Here is a 20,296-nt window from a genome sequence, read left to right as displayed (position 1 = left end):
GGTGTGGAGAGATGTAAATAGAAAAGCAAGACCAGAGAAGGGTGGGCTAATAACATAAGAGAAAGTGCAAGAAAGATAATCAAAAGGAGTAGCAGCCACAACCGAGAAAATGAAAAAATGATATAGCCAGAGTAATGACATGAGAGAGGAAGAGGAGTTATATTAACAGATATATTAACAGATACAGCGAGATATAGGAGGGGAAAAAGCAACAATAGAACGCAGAGATGAGATGGACAGAGTGACAGAAACAGACAACACCTATGAGTGAGACGCAGAGCGTCAGCAAGTGATAGAGAACGGAAACAAAGTAGCAAAGGGAAGGAGAGATGGAGCAAAAACATGGAGTGGCTGTCAAGCAGGTAGTGCGAGACAGCAAAAGTAGGCCTGATAGGCAGAGAAGCGATGCTGGTAGAGTGAGGGACTTGATTTATGAATCACCCAATGTAAATAGCTGGCATCTGTAGTAACTCTGAACAGAGTTTGTGCCCAAATATAAGTATAAACTGGGTAATATGCATCTACAAGGGTCTTGTGTGGTGAAAATCATTTCCACAGGCGCAATACATTATTTATAACCACTTTGAAATACAGATGTTTTGTCACTTAGGTTTTCAAAAAAAGTTTTAATTTTACATGCAAATTAGATAGTTGTCAGACACTTTTTACTCTCTTGCGAAGGAGCAAATTCAATTTACTCTCCAATTCTAAAAATTGGGAGTAAAATACTCTTTCCAAAATCCTATCTGGAGCCCAGCCATCACCAGTGTAAAAAGGCTGTGATTTTATACCCTCACCAGTGTAAAAAGGCTGCAGAAAGAACAAAGAATACCAGGAGGCAGGAACACTGTTAATGGGTGTAATATATGCACCATGAACCATTTGGATGATGGCTGGCACTGTACCTGGTTCTGAAGCCGGGCTGATAGATCAGTAAGGGGCAATTGGCATCAATTTGTGTTTCAAGAGGAGTAGCTACAGAGCTTTGTAAAGGATATCGTCAATGCCAGGAAGGTGCAGAATGGGCTGGTGATGTTTGAGGTCATTATGGTCCATAGTTGGTATTTTGAGTGGAGGGAGATTTCCAGGATGGGATTAAGTGCCCTCTTGGTGATGGACTAGCCAATGGAGGTGTGTAAGATGTCAGAGTATGATGTTGCTTTGAAGGATGCTACATTTTGTGTAAGATCTATAAAGCAGCGTTTCAAACGTAGCCTATGTTGTTGCTTTGAGTGGTGACAGATCTAATGGATCTTATCAGCAAAAATGGTTTTGGAGATGGATTGGTCAATGGATTTTATTATGGGAAGGTGCCTGATGTACTGTTTGACTGCCTTGAAGAGAGCCTTGTTGCAGTTGTTAGCTTGGCTACAGTGTTCTTGCAGTAGGAGGCTTTTACTGTTGTGATCCTTTGTCTCTGAGATGTTCTCTTAATTTGGATTAGGTCAGATGGGATTTTGGACTGGTCACGTTTTCTCTTGCTTGCATATTACTCACTTGCTTATCAGGACTTCTTACATGTACGAGGAAGCAGATGGTTTGGGTTTGATGATGTTGTTTCTGGGGCATTTGTGCTAGTTTTCTTTATCCCCCATGAGGCATTATGGCACTACTTCAGGGTGTTAAGCGCTTCTAGGGAACAAGTTACTTACCTGTAACTGTTGCTCTCCAGCATGGATCTGGCATGGATTCACATGCTCATGAATATTCCCCATCAGGCCGGGAATCCTCAGTAAGAAAAGCAGTATTGTTTTGAAAGCTTGACTACTGCCTTTCACTTGATATCCAATCACTGAACAACAGGTCATATGCACCTATCCAATGACGGTCATCTCCCTGAGTCCTGCCACCACCAGCCATCTTCAGATTGGAAACACGTGAGGTGCTTGTATGATCCCAGAAGAGCCACAGCAGGGAAGGAGGGAGGGTTTGCATGTGAATCCATGCCAGACCCATGCTGGAGAACAGTTGTAGGTAAGTAACATTGTTCCTTCTCCAGCATGGGGCCCGGCATAGATTCACATGCTCATGAATAGGATTATACAGCACTAACATACACAACCACGGGAGGTGGCAAGGCTCAAAAGGAGTACAACACTTACCCCTGGAACCGACTCACCTCAAGCGAACAGGTTGCGTGGCCCCGCCTGGCCGACTCTAGACTCCTCCCTGGAATTGCTGTCTACACAGTAGAATCTTGTGGGTGGGGACCGACCTCACCCGGCCTGGAAGGGGTCTGTCCGCCAGACGATGACAGTGCATGATGCAACCGCATAGCCACCAGGATAGGGAGGCCTTAGACAGGGCATTCCCCTGATTCACAGGTCCAAAGTTCACAAAAATCTGAGAAGTCTTCCGGAAATCCTTAAAGGGGGCCACATAGTACTTCAAGGCACAAGCAACGTATGCAGTGACCGTTCAGCAGCTGAAACAGGATTCGAGAAGAAGACTGGAAGTACTAAAGGTTTGTTGAGTTGGAACTCAGACAGAATGTTCGGCATGAACGAAGAGTGCAACAATAAGTATGGGGCTTTGCAGGAAAGAGCCTGAATTTTCCAAATCAGCCTGGTCAAAGTGATCACTACTAGGAACACAGTCTTCCATCATAAACTGAGAGGAGCACGATGTAAAAACTCAAATGTAGGTCCCATGAGCTTTGTGAGGACAACATTGAGCTCCCACGCCAGGGCCAAAGCCTTCACTGGAGGCAAAGACCTAAAGAGAACTTTCATGAATTCTTTGACCAGCCTGCGGGACCATAACAATGGCTTTGTAGGTGAATGGGTATATTGTGAAATGGCTGCCAGATGCACCTTGATGGAGGTGTGGGCCAAACCAGATTTGGTCAGTGAGAGCAGGTACGGCAAGAGCCGAGGAGCAGAGACACGCAGCAGGATGATGCCCTGCATACTGCACCACACTGGAAAACAATTCCATTTGTGACTGTAGCACGATAGCGTAGAGGGTGCTCTGGCCTTGGCAAACACAGCTTTACATTCCACCAAAACATTGTAGTGGCCAAACTCTAAGGCTGCAGAAACAAGGCCGTGAGGTTCATTGAAACTGGATTGTGATGTAGGAAGGTTCCATCTTCTCTGGAGAGCAGGTCAGGAAGAGGAGGCAGCCTGATGGCATGTGCAGTTGATAGGCGAAGCAGGTCTGGGTACCTTATCTGGTGGTGCCGCACTGGGGAAATTGCTTCATTGTGCTGATGGCTCAAAGCAGGAGGGGAATCAGAGGAAATGCCTACAGGAATGGACCCTCCCATCTGAGTGAGAAGGCGTCCCTCAAGGTCCCCAATTGAGGGAACCTGCTGGCAAACTGCTTGCATTTGGAGTTTGGTGTCATGGCAAATAGATCGATCTCCAGACAACCCCAAAGGTGGAACAGCCAGGTTACTTGGTCCTGTTGTAGCTCCCATTCGTTATCAGATTAAAGCTCCCTGCTGAGGGCATCCGCTATGGTGTTATTTATACTTGCTAGGTGAAAGGGTACGAAGAACATGTTCTGAAGGATCGCCCAGCGCCATAAGGTTTGCGCCTCCAACAACAAAGCAGGGGGGTCGGGGCCCCAGCCTGCTTCCAGATGTAGACCATCATGCTGGTGTTGTTTTAGAATACTCACCACTCTGCCCTTTTGCAGCAGCAAGAACTACTTGCGAGCCCAGAACACAGCCCGAAGCTCCAGCACATTGATGTGTAGATCCTTTTCCTCTGGCAGCCAAAGGCCTCTGGCGCGGCATTGCCCGGTATGGGCCTCCACCCATACATGAAGGCATCCATGGTGACCGTTGTCTGAGGGGGGGAGACACTCCGCAACTTTGGATGGGTTGCCCGAATTTTTGTTTGAGCTTCAACTTGTCTGACCAATTGCCCGTGGCCTGGTGCCACCTGCAGTCCAGAAACTCCTGGAGTGGCCTCACCTGCAACCTGCAGAATGAGTCAGACGTATGCAGGAGGACATCATGCCCAGCAGCGACTTTACTAGGATAGTTGCTGATTTGATGGTGGACAGACGATGCACCTTCCAAGGATGGCCAGAACCTGCTCTTTCGAGGGGGAAGCTAGAAACACCACTGTGTCAAGACGTGTCCCCAGAAACAGAACATCCTCTGATTGCGTCGTGCAGGATTTCGGATAATTGATAGAGAATCCGAGCTCTGTAAGCAGGTGTATGGTCTGTGTGCGCTGCACTGCCAGGCTTCAAGAACGTGACCGGATGAACCAGTCGTCTAGGTACATGTAGACATGTATGCCCTTGAGACGTAGATGCACTGCCGCCAGGGCCAAACAGTGACCACCCTTCATGCTGACTTCATTCAAAGGGCAGCGCCTTGAACTGGTAGGGATTCCCCAGTACTATGAAGCCAAGGAATCTCCGATGTTTTGGATGAATGGGGATGTGAAAGTAGGCATCTTCCAGATCGAGAGCCATCATGAAGACCATTCCTCCAGTTGGCGGAACACTTGCTGCAACATGACCATCCTAAACTTTTGGGACCTTAGGTATTTGTTGAGGCGTAATTCCAGGATTGGGAGCCAGCCCCCCCCCCCTGACTTCTTTCGGACTAGAAAGTATCTGGAATATGCTGCAGAGTGCCGGAGTCAGAGCAGGACGGGTTCTATTGCACCCTTTGCAAGCATGGAACGCATTTCCTGGAGCAGTTGGGTAGTGCATTGTCCCTTCCTCATTACTGGTGTAATACGAGGGCGCTTTCGTTTGAATTCCAGCATGTGCCCTTTCTGCAGAATGCCTAGCACTCATTCGTCTGTGACGTTTTTCCAGGCATCTATGAAATTTGACTGACGGCCTAGCACTGGGGAGGTGAAGTGGGGGCACGGGCCAAGTCAGCCCTGCTTGGTCGTTTGTGGCTTTTCTTGCGGGCTTCAACAGCACCATCAGCCTCCACTGAATGACTGGGACCGACCTATGTATTATTCCTGCGCCGTGGAGCGGGAAGGCTGGCGGTAGAAGTGGATGCATATCCCTTTGAAGATCTCCCAAATGTACTCCTGGGGGACCGAAAGGAAGAAGAGTGGCGCTGCTGCAGCGTTCCTAGGGACTTTGCAATCATTCTGTTTGGCAGTGCTGGCAGGATCGAAGGCCACCTCCCCCTCTAGAAATAGTGCCAGAGTTCCATCCTCTTGTCTTCCAGCAAGAAATCCAGGAGTGAGTTTAGTTTAAACCACAACTCCCTTTCATACCGGCCCAGGATGGCTAGAGCGTTGGTAGCCTTGATGGTCGACGCTGCAGTATATATGATGCACTTACCCAACATATCTTCTGGCGGGCCATAGACTTGGAGGATGGATTCGCTGACCGCTTGCTCGCTACGGTCGAAACCACTGAATCCGGGGATGCCTGCGAGAGGAGACATATGGGGGCTGATTCCAGCACTCTGTTATTTTTTCCTCTAACCAGTCTTGCTTCACTGGTGTGGAGCTTGGGTACTTCATTAAAGCCATGCCCTTTTCCCATACCTCATCCAGCAACAGGACAGATAACATTGTCTTCCTGGTTGACGCCAGTCTCTGATAGAGGAAACTTTCCTTCCGCTTCTGGTACCAAATTAAATAGGGCAGATGCCTTCGCAATCATAGAATCGAATGACCCGACTTCATCTGGAAGTGAAGCTGTGGGGTATCATCCACATCTACTGGTTCCACATCAGCTGGGACAAAGTCATTGAAGTCATCCATGTGCATTGTGACAGTGTCTGTTTGTCACCATACCAGTGTGCGGGACAGCCGGTGTAGAGTGGTTGCCTCAGGGTAACTGAGTGATGCCTGTGTGGAGATCTTGGCAGGCTGTACCTAGGGTCGCTCTCCGATGGGCCTGCTATGGGTGGTAGGCGATGCTGTATCTCTGACACCAGAGATCTGAGCACCGAAGAGGTCCTGGGACATATCTCTTGGAACTTGCGGAGGGGACCCTGGGCCGGCTGGAGGAAAGCTTGTGTGCCTCAACAGGCTCGTGTGCCTTGGCAAATCCAAACCTATATGGCTGTAGCCACCTGCATCCAAGCACTCATGCGGTCTGTTGTCACCACAGCTATTATATGCGGCCAAAGGACCAAATGACCTGCTTGTCGCCTGGCTTGGCCACTTCCCACAGAGCTAAAGACATGACTGGCCCCTTTCCAGACTGGGAAGTGGTGGTCAAAGCAATAGTCGTGGGTCTTGGTGGCAGTAAAACACTTTCCACAGATTTTGACAGCAGCTGTTCCTGTCACGATCCATGCCCCTGACTCCCTCAGGTATAACAGCCCCCTGGCAGCTTCACACTGGCACCAAGGGCCTTAAAACTCCATCAGAAACATTCATGGAGTCAGACCTGGCACCTTTGGCACCAGGCTCATTATCAGGAATAAAGTAATACCAGTGTTGGACCTTAATCCAACATGGAGGACTATTACACAGCTCAGTTCTTTAGAACCAAGCCATACGGTCTAGTGTTTTGGGTGTGGCTAGGCCTGGAACTACTTGGCCTGGAATTACTTTACCTGGGTTATTTAAACCACACCCAAACAGAACCAGTATCTTATCCCTCCATTCTCCTGTTATAGGCACTACCCAATGTCTGGCACATAACCAAGCAGAGAGGGGTCCGGTATAGCACTTAGAACTCCATCTAGTATCGTGTGGCGCCCCCATGGATACCAGGTGAGCGTAACAGAGGAGTTGGTGGAAGCCACAGTTGAGGTGGAGCAACCACTAGACAAATAGGATGTGTTGTAATTTCTGGGTCTAGTAGAATTCTACTCGAAATTCATTAGGCACTTTGCGGATAGGTGTAAGGCCATTAGAGAACTGTGTAAGAAGGGGTGTATATTTGAATAGAGTGAAGCCTGCCAACAGGAGTTTAAAGACATTAAGAGGGCCATTGCATCTGAGATGACGTTCTGCAGTTTTGACACAGCATGTGAGATGTTTGCGATGACTGATGCCAGTGAAAAGGGCCTGGATGCATTTTTGCAACAGAACTAAAAGGTTGTCGAGAGTGTTCTATCCTTCGCCTCACAAGTGTTGAGAGTAGCTGAACTTGAGTATTCGGTTGTTGAGACAAAGGTGCTTAGTGTGGTCAAAGTGATGAAAAAATCTAAGGCTTTCCTGTGAGTTAGGCCCTCTAAAAAGAATTCTGATCATAAGCCACTCGCGGGTCGGTTTTTGAATAAAGGTTTGGAAGCAGTGTCAAGAAGGATAATGAGGCAGGTCACTTTGATGCAGGGTCTTGAGTTTGAAGCAAAACATGTGCCGGGCACATAACCAAGCAGAGAGGGGTCCGGGATAGCGCTTAGACCTCCATCCAGTATCGTGTGACGCCCCCGTGGATACCAGGTGAGCGTAACAGAACATGAAGCCTCAATTAAAACATCCACCTGGGTGTCATCGAAACATCAGAGACTGACCAACTATCCCAGTTACTGGGAGAGTTGCGGGCCGAGGTGCACTCCGCCCGGCAAGAAACCAACGCCCTTAGGAGGGAGTTGATTGTCACCAACGACCGCACTGATGAATTAGCCAGACAATTGCTATAAACACAGGCTGGGCAGGTTTCGTTGCCAGGAAGTATTCCGTCGGTTCCAGCCACATCCGTCAATCTAATCAGGTGGTCCTCCCTGGGGCAGTTCCTTTGGCCCCACCGGAACATTTTACGGGGGACCCAAGAAAAAATGCAGTATTCATGAACCAGTGCCGCCTCCATTTTCTTTGTAGACCCGGAGCCTTTCCGAACGATCAGGCACGGGTTGCCTTCATTCTGTCATATCTGAGTGGCAGTGCCGCGGATTGGTCCATACCGTTAGTAAGGCAGGATGACCCACTTTTTTCAGGGGGTTTCAACAGGAGATGGAGAAGCTGTTCGCCCGACATACCCAGGGCCAAGCTCTGCTCTAGATAACGAACTTCCGTCCCTCTGCCAAGGTAGCCAAGATTTGTTAACATATATCGCCACTTTTAACAGACTTGTCGTTGAAACTGGATGTCCTGAGGCGAAACGAACAACGTTATTCCATCAATGATTACAAGGGGAATTGAAAGACGTCCTAGCTCAGGTGATAAACCCACCAAAAGACTGTGCAGAATTCATCAACCTAGTGGTGCAGCTAGACCACAGGCTGCAAGATCGAAGGACAGATCGAGCCAGAACGGAGAATCGGGATGTGTATGTACACTCAAAGGAGAACAGTCTGCGTTCATCAGAAAACACTTCAGAACCCATGCAAATTGGGGGGGAGGGGGGTACAGAGCACATTAACCAAGTCCGAAAGAGACAAAAGGAGACAACAGCAATTATGCCTGTACTGCGGGAAATCAGGTCACTTCCTCACAGAATGTCCCGTAAAACCCCCTAGGAGAACAGTTGGAGCTTTAGAGAAAGAAGGAGAAGAACAAGAGTCGGAAAACTTCCAGGCCCAGCAAGCGTAGAGGTCCGTTTGTTGAGCAATGGAAAAGAATCACAGACCTCACACCTTGCCCTGCCTGTGATTTTGATCAGTCACCAACAACCATCTCGGATGCATACTGTGGAGGCATACATAGACAACGGAGCCATTGGTAACTACATAGACCAAGGCCTGGCAACAAGTATGGGGCTTCCCCTCTGTTAGAAAATGACAACTGAGAAGGTCACCACTGTCGACGGCACGGAGATAGCTTCTGGTCCTGTAAAACAGGGAAGATTCTTCTAAACAGGACCACGTCAGGCATATTCGCTCCGTCCTGACAGCACCAGCTATACGCCAAACTTGAAAAATGCTCCTTCCATGCCACCGAAGTCGAGTTCCTTGTTTTTGCCCTCACTCCCAGAGGCGTCCAGATGGATATGCACAAAGTAGACGCCATCCTTAGCTGGCCATCACAGTCTTCAGTCAAAGGTGTCCAAAGTATGCTCGGCTTTGCGAACTTTTATCACCGATTCATCCCAGGTTTCTCTCAGATTGTTTTTTTGTAATAAAGAAGTGATCGGGTGCACAAACTGTTCCAATGGACAGAAGAGGCGGAGAAGGCCTTCCAGAAGTCAAGAAAAGATTTACCTCAGCCCCGGTGATATGACACCGCCGCCCAGATCTCCCAAATGTAGTGGAAACAGATGCCTCCAGCATGGCAACGGGGGCAGTTCTATTAAGCTGTCTGTGTTTTCTCTTCTTCCATTAGAAACAAAATTTTGTTTCACCTCTTGCTGTATCTTTCTGTGTTGGTGTTATATTTCTAGTCAATGTTGGGCGATACAGGATTGCAGTTACTCAGTATTTTAGCTTCACCGCACACGTAGTTTTTACTATTTTCTTGTAAGAGTCCGCTTGTTTCACCTGTCAGTGTCAGTAATGATGTTGCAGGTTTAATTCATTTTGTTTCGATACTCTGCGTTCTATGTGGACCGGTGTCTGGACCTTCAGAGAGAGGTGAAACAAAGTTTCTAATTGAAGAAGAGAAAACACAGGCAGCTTAATAAAACGGCCCTGGCAAGAAAGGATTAAATCCCTTCAGCAAAAATCACGATACTCGTGTTCGACCAAGAACACTGACCAGTGAATACAAAGCAAGAAATGTTGGGGAATAGACTAATGTACCAAACACACTGAAGAACTATTTTGTCCTGAAGACGACTAAAACAAGAGGGATAGACACCAGGGATGGTGCCTTAAACATTTACTTTGCTGAAACATATGTAGACATATCTGTTGGACACAAAAGGAATCTGTCCGGAAAAAAAAAACACTTTATTACCTGCCTCTTTTGGGAAAAAAAATCATGAAAAGCATTGACAAAATCATAATGAGGTTGATTTATTCAAAAGTCAATTTGTGTACATAAGTAACATTTGGCACGTACTAACCCCACTACCTAGCCCTACATTGGGTTCTTTGAATTGTAGACAAATGTTTGTTACCTTGTTTAGTGTGCCTTGCAGAAAGTGCACAAGAATAAGGCAAATATGTTTGTTAGTTGTATAATGATGTATTAATACATTTTGTTTCATTATATTTTAAAAACCTGCTTGGCTTGACACATGTGCTGTGACTGATTGAGCAGACAACACAAACTGTAGAATACGGCTGGCTGATATGGCGGACTTAGAGAGGTAGTTAGGCTCATCCTAGAAATATAAAAGCTCAGAGCTCTCCTAGGGTCCAACCTATGGAGTCGCTCCTCTTCTTTACCAGGATGAGGAGGATAGAAAGCAGAAAGTAACACTTTCTGGCTTAAATGAAACTCAGAACTACCTTGATAGAAAGGGTGGACGTACCCTCAGTACAACCCTATCATTGCGGAACACAGTAAAGGGTTGCTTAGATGAAAATGTCTGTAATTCTCTCTCTGCGAGCAGATGTAACCACAACCAAGAAAACCGTCTTGAAAGACAACAGTCTCAAAAGGACAAGAGTGCAAAGGTTCAAACGGAGCACCCATCAGGAATTTCAATTTCAGAAACCAAGCGTGAAGGTTGAGAGACTTGACCACTGGATGGAGATCCCTCCCCCAAGGGGGAGAAGAGGAGGGGGGGGGGGTTATCATATATTATTCCTTCTATTCCTCCTCCTCCTCCTCCTCCTCCTCCTCCTCCTCCTCCTCCTCCTCCTCGAGGAGGAGGAGGCTCCCCGAGCAATGACTATCATGTGGGATCCAAACCTCTGCAGCTGTCATGATGCCTACCCCCGAGCTCATAGACATTACTTACCTCATGCAGACCATGCAGCAAATGAAGCCAAGCCAACGTGAGGCCTGGATGGGACTTTTTTATTACAGGGACTATTTTTTACTCGGGTGTGGTTCTGGGGAACTTTTTACCTGGAACTCCTTTGGAGGCTATTTAAACCACGCCCGAACAGCAGCACAGGCTTCACGTTATTCTGCAGCATAACGCTCACGGTGCCTGCAAGTCAGCATCCAGTCTTCTGCCACGCCCGCCTCGAATCCGGAGCTCCTAGAAGGGGAAAGAAGGAGAAAATGTTAGATCACGGACATTATTTTAATTCCTTACCGGATTACCAATCCAGCACATCTCCGTGCCTGGAAAGTACATTATTTCAGCACGCGCCGCATCGCCAGCAGCAGTTCCGCGTTATACCCACCAGTCCACAGCATCTTTCGACTCTGCGCTGCCTCCATCATTTTCTTCTTCAAACTCCAACACCTGGGGGAAAACAAAAGAAATAACAAGGTGAGCCGAGAGAGCCGACAAATACAATCTCTTTACCCACCATAGACGTACCTGATTTACCACCGGAGGCATTACCCTTCAATACGCCACATCTTCCTATGCCACACCTATAAAAGGGAGAGAAAACAACAAGTTAAACTCATGCAACTTTTACCGGACAGTGTTGGGTAATACAGACTCTTACCTGAACGCCATCAGCTGCCTCCAGGCAATATACTTTTGGACCCAGCTGCAATTCAACAAGGGAATGGAACAAGAGTGAACAGCAGACATATTGAACTCTTTGAACTTCATAAACCCCGGAGCCAATATTCCTCCAGAACTCCTCCAGTACCTTCAAAGCAGTGAAGTAACTGGTATCTACGGCCCATGCATGCCCCGCAGGATGGAGAGCTCATCATTTAAAAACATAAGGCGAGGTTACTAAAACGGGATATCAGAGGCGACTATTGGGAAGAACAGCGGGGGGACCATCACTAAAATCCACTGGTGGCTAAATTCCTTTCTCCACTTGCAGGAGAATACTTCTACGGGTCAAGCAGACGAGATTAGGCGGGCCGATGCCGACTGTCATCTCAGCACTACGCATCACGTTGGTGGAAACCGCAGCTGTCTGGGTCCGATCGACACCCCTGTGGGAACCAGGTGAGCGTAACAGCAACCTCCTTAGCACTTGAGGAATGATGGGGACCAGAGGAAATGCATACAGAAGTTGGAATGACCAATCCACGATGAATGTGTCCCCTAAAGTTCCTCTCAGAGGAAATTCCCTTGAGCAGAATCTCTCGCACTTCCGGTTGGCACTGGTCGTGAACAGATCCACTTGTGGGTTTCCACAAAGGGCAAAGATCTCCAGAAGGACTTTGTGAGCCAACTCCCACTCGTGAGAGGTTGTGCTCCGCCTGCTCAGTGTCTGCCACTGCATTCTCCTCTCCAGCCAGATGAACTGCTGAGAGCGAAATTCCTTGCTGAATTGCCCAGAAGCAGAGCTGCATTGCCTCTCTGCGCAATGGGAGTGACCCTACCCGCCCTTTTTTTGTTGAGGTGATGCATGGCCACTGTGTTGTCCATCATAATCAGGACACTCTTCCCCCACACAGATGGCAGAAAAGCCTTCAGGGCCAGCCTGACGGCTTTCAGCTCCAACAGGTTGATGTGGAGTTTGGACTCCGACAGAGACAAACAGCTGCTGGCGGTCAGATCGTCAGCATGAGCTCCCCATCCTGTGAGGGAAGCGTCCGTCACCACCGGCCACGGTTGCCAAAATGGCTCCCCCTTCATCAGATTCCCTTCGCTGGCCCACCGCAGGAGATCCTGCGTGACAGAGTGGGACCTGAATGGGATCTGACCTCTTGCCTGAGAATTGGGACCACTGCATATTGAGGATCCATTGCAGGGATCTCATCCGCAGTCTGGCCTCTGGCACCAGAAAAATGCAGGGTGCCATGAGGCCGAGCAACCTTAAGAATACGAAAGCCGGAAGACTCTGGGCATGTCGAAATGTGTCCACCATCTGTACAATGTGATGAGCCCTCACCTTGGGAGGCGAACACTTTCCCCAAGGATGTGTCCAACACAGCCCCAATTTACTGGAGCTGTTGAGAAGGTGTCAGATGCGACTTCTTGAAATTGAGGGAGAAGCCCAGCTTGTGAAGGGAGTGGCAGGTGAGACTGAGGAGATCCAGAGCTTGCTCAGGGGAACGTGCTCAGATCAGCCAGTCATCCAGGTAGGGGTAGATCTGAATCCCCTTCACCTGAAATACGCTGCTACCACCACCATTAGCTTAGTGAAGACCCTCTGGGCGGAGGTCAATCTGAATGGCAGGAGCCGAAACTGAAAGTGGGAGCCGCCAGCCGCAAACCTCAGGTACTTTCTGTGCTTTGGATGAATCGGCACATGAAAGTAAGCATCCTGTAGGTCCAGAGACACCAACCAGTCTTGAAGTCGAAAGGCCTGAAGGAGTGACCATCTTGAACTTGTCCTTCCTGAGGATCTTGTCCAACCAACACAGGTCCAAGATGGGTCTCAGTCCCCCATCTTTCTTTGGAATAATAAAATATGGGGGGAATACCATCCCTTGTTCCTCTACGCTACAGGCACTAGTTCTATAGCTCCTTTCTCCAGCAGGGTTAAGATTTCCTGCACAAGGAGCGGATTCGGAAGCTTCAAAGAGAGACTCCCCAGTGGATTGTCATGAGGCCACTTTAGGAAGGGAAGGCAGTAGCCGTGGGATATTGTCTCCAGAACCCAAGCATCCGAATAGCTCGCCATTCTTTGAGATCCTGAGACAGTCTGCCCCCAACCGGCGAACCATGGAACATGGCTTCACAACTGTTTTGGAGCGGCGGTTGCAGTGCCTGAAGGCAAAGAGGCTGCTGCTTCAGCGGCTTTGGCACCTCTATTTCCTCGACCACCACGGGTACTTTTATGTTGACTCCTTTCATCAGCGGCTCCCCTCATCCTACCAAAAGAGGAGTAGTAATGAAAGGAACCTCCCCTCCACTGTTGTCCCATAGGACGAAAATGCAGAGGTTGGCGCACTGCCGCAGCAGCTTTGGAGATCTACAACCTCTCAAGGCTCTTGTCAGCATTGCTGCTAAACAAATGAGAGCCATCAAAGGGCATGTTCAGAAGACTGATCTGTACATCCAGAGCAAAACCAGACTTCCACAACCACGCAAACCTGCGTATAACTGTGCTTGCAGCCATGCACCGGCTAACACTGTCGGCAGTATCCAACCCAGACTGAAGGGATTCACACATGGCATCCTTGCCATCCTGCACGAGAGCAAGGAACCCATCCCTCTCTTCCCTCTCTGGTATATGCGTAGCCGCTAGAGAAATGCAATTCCACAGAGTGTGTGAAAATCTTGCCAAGGCACAAGTGGAGTTGGCCGACTTTGGCGCCATACTCCCGCAGAAAACACCTTGCGTGCCCAACCATCGAAGTGCTTGTCGTCACTATCAGGAGGGATGGTAGGGTACGCTGCCTGCCTCTAGGTGGCTGCAGCCACCTGAACTACCAAACTCTCGGGAGTGAGGTGAGTGGGTAGGTAGCTGGGTTGCTACTGGAAGGGCAGTATTTTTAGTTAACGACTTGTTAATCGCCAGAACAGACTCCGAGGTCTGCCAAGCAGCCGCCACCCTTTTTTGCAAAGTCAAATGGAAAGGCAACACTGGGTCAGTGGACGGACATTGATCCAAAATATCAGTCAAGTCATCCTGGAAAAAAAGCATCCTTAGGACTAGACCAACCAAGATACTCAGTAACCCTAGCCATCAGTCTCCTATAAGAGGACTCAGCATGAGCCCCAGGCTCAGGCCTGCCAAACTCCACCTCCGGAGATGCGTCTAAGCCACTGGCATCATGTAGTGATTGGCTTAAGTCTTCCAACTGTGTCCCTGGAAAAGAGAGGAGCCACATCAGGCTCAACAGGGACAAATTCCAAATCTGACCTCTCCTCATCCTCATACAGGTCATCCAGAGGAAGAAATAACTACTGCCTAGGGACAGAAGTGGGTCTAGATTCCTTAACAGGTTTCACAGACTTGGATTTAGCCTTTCTTGGAGGATCCACAGTACCAGGGACCTCCATCAGCAACTTCTGTCCAAAAGGTGTCGAGGGCTTCAGCGTTGACAACAGTGCCGAGGGCTGGTGCCAAGGCAAAGCATCGACCTCCATATCCGATGGACGGGGCGCTGACTGAGTCGACACCGACTTCGAGCCCTTACCAGATTTCTACAGTTTCGCCGGGGACGAAGACCGAGACCTGGATCTAGCACGTCTCTGGCGATCAACCGGAACCTTGTCCGAACAGGACCTCGACAGTTCCCAATGAGTATTGTGCCAAGGACCTAGCCTGAAGGCGCACGAGCATCGGACCGAGACCGTTCCCTGCCGGCTTCTTCCGAAGGCTCGGAGGGAACTGTGCCCTGGGATTGAGAGAAAAAAAAAAGCCAGTGAGAAAAAAAAAAGCCAGCATCTGCTACCTTAAACCCTCCCATTCCTCCAGAGTCGAGGACTTAGAGGGACAAGACACTTTCCTTGCAGCGCCATCATCCGTCTAGGACGGGGAAGGCGACCGTTTACGTCGCTTCCGGGAGTGCCTAGATGATGAGTGGCAGAACCCACTCTGGGATCGAGATCCCCTGGATTCCTTCCAAGGAGGAGAGGCACCTTTCGAATCATCGGTGGACACCCCTTTTGCAGATTTTCGGGACTTATTGGGTTTAGTACCCAGACCTACCTGTAACTTCCCCTTACGCTCCCACAAGGCCTTAGCAGTCAGCGACTAGCATTTCGAACAAATGTGGTGCGGGTTCGTAATCGCCATCTTAGTCTTACAGTCCCGGCAAGTCTTAAAGCCAGACTGCGGAGTCGGAGGGGTAGACAAAGAAGACATATTCATGAAGAATACACGAGGCACGCCGAGTTCTCGAAGCAAACACGTTTGCAGAAAAACCAGAACTGAGGGCACGGGCGCCGTGCGTCCTATGTATAACATCCGGTGACGTTGCCCTCGCCAGAGGCCTTCAAGGGACATCAACACAATGCCATCGATACAGGACACCCTCTGCCGAAATATTTCCTAAGTAGCACAGCTCTGGACATTACAGGTCAAAGATGTAGAATAGGTTGGAGGACACAATCCATTCAAATTCAAGCTTTTAAGCAATACTGCTTTTCTTTCGGAGGATTCCTGGCCTGACCCCAGGGAATATTCATGAGCATGTCAATCCATTCCAGACCTCATGCTGGAGAATAAGAGGTTGCAGTCCTTGATGGGGTCCTCAAAGGGTTGTGGCAAGATCTTTAAATGGTTCCATTGGGAAATCCTTGAAGGATAAGGTCTGCTGAACAGGCTTCGATGCATCTTTTTGGGGAGAAGCAGTAGATGGTAAAGGGAACAGCACGTTGTCCTGAGCTGTTGCAAGGGAGGGGTCTGCGGCATTGGAAGGCTAATTAGGGTGTGAGGATTAATTTCACAGATGTTTCCTTTGTTGAGTGTATGGAAGCTATCTGCTGAATTTGGTTCAGGAGCCCAGTAGAATGAGACTTCTTTAAAGCCTTTGTGACAGTGCAACTTTGGAGACAGACGTCCTGAAGTAGAGTGTTGCGTGCATCGGTAACATGTTGGTAACCAGGTCCACAGAGCCAAATAGTTTGGGCTTAGGGGGTCTGTATAGAAGGTGGAAAGGGATTGTGAGTGGGAAAGAGGTGCAATTCAAAAGAAGCCCATTGTGGCATGAAAAGCGCATCCAGCCACTGGCAATTCCGGCTGCATGCAGGATTGCTGGACAATCGTTAATTCATCTTTTATAATGCACTAGATTATGGAGACCAGTCTCCAAGCGCAGGACAGGGATTCAAACCTGTGTTGCTCAGCAGGTCTTGCTCCCATGACAAATGTGTTGCCCCGAGACATCCTCCTGGCCCAGATTAACTGAGGCTTTTAGATGTGGATGAGGTTGCTTTGGTTTGGTGCCCTTATTAACATCATTCGTGTGGGTGTTTGGATAGCATGGTAATTAAATGTAGACCGAGTGGGTGAAGACACGGTATGCAGCTTACTGCATTTGTTGAACAGAAATCAGAGTCCATCCGTCAGAAACGCTGTAACAAAACTGATCCAGCTGGTGCTCAAAGTTTTTCATTGCAAAGCCTCTTCAGTGGCAAGATATGGTTCAGAGCTGTGGGGACTTGGTAAAATTGAACCTATCCAGGTGATCTTTAAGAGCATTTTGGGGCGAACAGGTTCTGATCTCAATTTTGCAGTCCACCAAGAACTGGGTTGCTGGTTCCTTGGCATCTGGTTGCATCTTTACCTGCCAGACACTGGTTTAGAATCTGGGGGAATGCTAAAGCTATTCTGACCCAGGAATTAATTAGCCATCTTGTGCTTAGAGACCACCATTTGAAGATCCCTTGGCTTAGCCAAGTAGTAAAAGTAAAGTTAGTAAAAGCTTTGCATTTGTGCATGCATGGTCACTGTTTTTCTACGACTGCTTTCCCCATCGATTAGGCCCATAAAATCTGCACGTACAAATCTACTCAAGTTTATTTGGGATAAGAGAGAGTCCATGGAGTTTATGAGACCAGCCAATAGGAAACATTCAATCATGTCCCCTGGTTTGCTGAAGTATTTGAGCTGGGCTCAGCAGTCTCAGCGCATTCTTGTTTCTAGGGCACGATTTAACTGCATTGGTTTAAGAGAGGAGGTGGTGGCTTGGTCTAAGAGAAACGTGGATCATTCATGTGGGCTCTGTGGGGTGCTTAAAGAAGACTTGGCACACTTTTTTCTGCCCCACTTTTTCAGCAATAACAGAACACACATTAATACCTGTTCTGCAGGGTTAAGCCTTCGATGTTACTACAACTAGGGTGGATCAAATTAACTCATGGTTTATTGTTCTGAAGTTAATTTTGCAGTGCCTATAGACTCGAAGAAAATAATGGCACAAGATGGACTACTTTCCTAGGAGTTACATTAGAGCTCAGTGCTTGTTAAGTGGTTCTAAATCAGTTAAAGAAAACCACCAACCTGAACTTTAAGGGTAACGGAGCAAACACATGGTTTTAACAATAGATGTTTTTGCCTACTGATTTTAGAACTAATTTGAAGCGACTATTTAAAAAGACATTGTGTTACACAATATATTGGATTACCACTACCTACATCAGTAAGCATCCCTCAAAACAGCCAGGATAGAAAACGGTCACAGTACCATTAGTTAATTCCTAATAACAGGGGAGTTAAACTACTACTGCAGTGAAAGACTATCACGGTCCATCAAAACAATGGAAGAAATAAGTGTCATAACCATAGCACATCATGAAAGCCCATCCGATCGTGGACGCTGCAAACCAGACATGCCACAAACTGCGATTAAAGTCTGTGACATCCTATCCAAGGAATGCTCACTCTCTAACCACATTTTCAATAGTTAAACACAAATTGAAACACTGCAGCGAGTGCCTAGTACTGCTGGACCAAAGCTTGAAATGCTAAGCAACCAGGAACCATCTCCATTGGTGTCCTACAGGAAGGTCCCCCCTTTACCCTCTCCTTCACCAACAAAACTTGTTAAGTGGAGTACTCACTTTAGATAACTTGGCCCAAATTATAGTTGGTTGCACGTTTTATTCTTGATGGGACAAATCAGCCGTCTTTCCAATGCCATTAAATTAATTATTAAAACGTGCAATAATACTAGTTTCTGTACTTAGAAGGTGGGGAGATAAAGCATGACAAGCTGTATACAAACTTGATATCAGCACACTTTGTCTAATGAGCCTATTCGGAAGATTCAACCTCTCCTTGAATGCCTACACAGAGGTCTTCCACATCTATATCAAATCCTGTGGAGCTATACCTGGCACTCGCAATCCATTCCCACTCAACCCACCTTTTGAAAATATCCATTTTACCAAGAGTTGAGCCATTTGGCCTTCGGATTATGTGCAAGCATAAGAGGATAGCCAATCGTATGCATCCAGAGACACCACCCTACAAGCACAACCTAATAGGCTCTATGAAAGTGGCTAGCATGTTCGCCTAAACGTCAGGAGGTAAAATAAGCAGCATCTTGAGTATGTCAGCTTATGCCCCTTTAGTAACATGCATGCAATGGATGGGGTGGCAGAATAATTGACAACAAATAATCGAACCAACTCAGGAAGATGGCAAAGATACTGTTTTATTAACAATTATCTAAAACGGGGAGTTCACAACGGACATTCGCTCAGCTGTCAACATTTTTCTCATAAAAACATCCTTATATGTCATACTACGTGGCAAATAATAGAAAACCTATCAAGGGTTGGGATTGGTGAAGGGAGACATCTAAATACACTTTCTATAGAGACTAGGATTGTGATTGGCTGCCCTACTGTCAGGTGGACAATGTATGCCTACCTCTAAAAACAGGTCATCTTCAAAATTATTCATTACACAGTTTACCACTGGTCTTCAAACTATAAGGCCCTTCGTTATAAGGCCTCTACAATTGGCTGGCACGCTCGTGCCATGTCTGGAACATTCGGTTCACTAAGCAGCACATAAGCTCAGACCCAGGTGCCAGGAGGTAGACTTGACTTTACCTCCCCACATCAATTAGCCCAACAGCTCATCACCCATGCCTTCTGCCATTTGTCTTTGAACTTGGCCTTGCAAAGTATCCTTGTCTCTGGGAATATATGGGAGTACAGGCACTCACTATTGTTGTTATAGGACTCCAAGCTCAACTCCATTTCCATCCTTGGCTCACGTTACAGGAGACCACGATTTGGTCCATTTTATAGCATTTAAATGTCTTAAATGAATACAACAACTTGGCACTCTTGCTGTTCTTTCTTTGCACCTTAACAAGGGAGGATTCATTCTTCGCATGTTCACTGCTTTCAAGACTAGATAACCGACCTTGGCGGCTTCAGTTTTGATACCAGGCCAGACATCCTCGCCATACATCTCCCACAAGCTCAGCTTATTCTTGCTGCAACACAATTCTTGCCTTTTCTCTCCATGGGTCCCAGCTTACTAAGTTCAGGACACTGATGTCCAGCTCCTATACAATGGTGGCTTTGCCTGCATTCTATTAACTGCGTTTCAGCATCTGTACAATTATTGAATGGTTTATTTTATGCAGCACTTCACACATGTGCAATCTTCTTTTCGCATATAAACGTATACTCTATTCTTAAATCATCAGTTTCTGTAGAATCCATACATTCTCTAAAGCCAGTATTCTCAGGGCGTCACACAGGTTTCTGGTGAGATCACCAGCTTCCCTTTAGTCCTTTTCATAGTCCTTCAGGGAGTTCCTCCCTCAGATTGTCATCTCTTCAGGAATACATTCGATAGGGTTTTCTCAGTGGAGACCGCGGTATTGGCACACCTGCTGGTGTCAAGCATGGCACGATCTCAGGCTTCCAAGATATAGCAGGGGGGACTGTGGGGGGGGGGGGGGGGGGGGGGTCGGCAGGATGTCCTGCAGAGGGATGCAACTGCTCCTCTATATATGCATCACACAGTAATAACATTTTCAAACCTTGTTCAGATTAGGCTAGAGGCACATTCGGATGATGACTGTATTAAAGCTAATGGTTTTAGAATCCCCTCGTAACAGTGGCA

This window comes from Ambystoma mexicanum, chromosome 5p (assembly GCF_040938575.1).
Source record: "Ambystoma mexicanum isolate Mex_15411 chromosome 5p, UKY_AmexF1_1, whole genome shotgun sequence".
Classification (NCBI taxonomy): Eukaryota; Metazoa; Chordata; class Amphibia; order Caudata; family Ambystomatidae; genus Ambystoma; species Ambystoma mexicanum.
Note: the sequence above shows the minus strand (reverse complement) of the source record.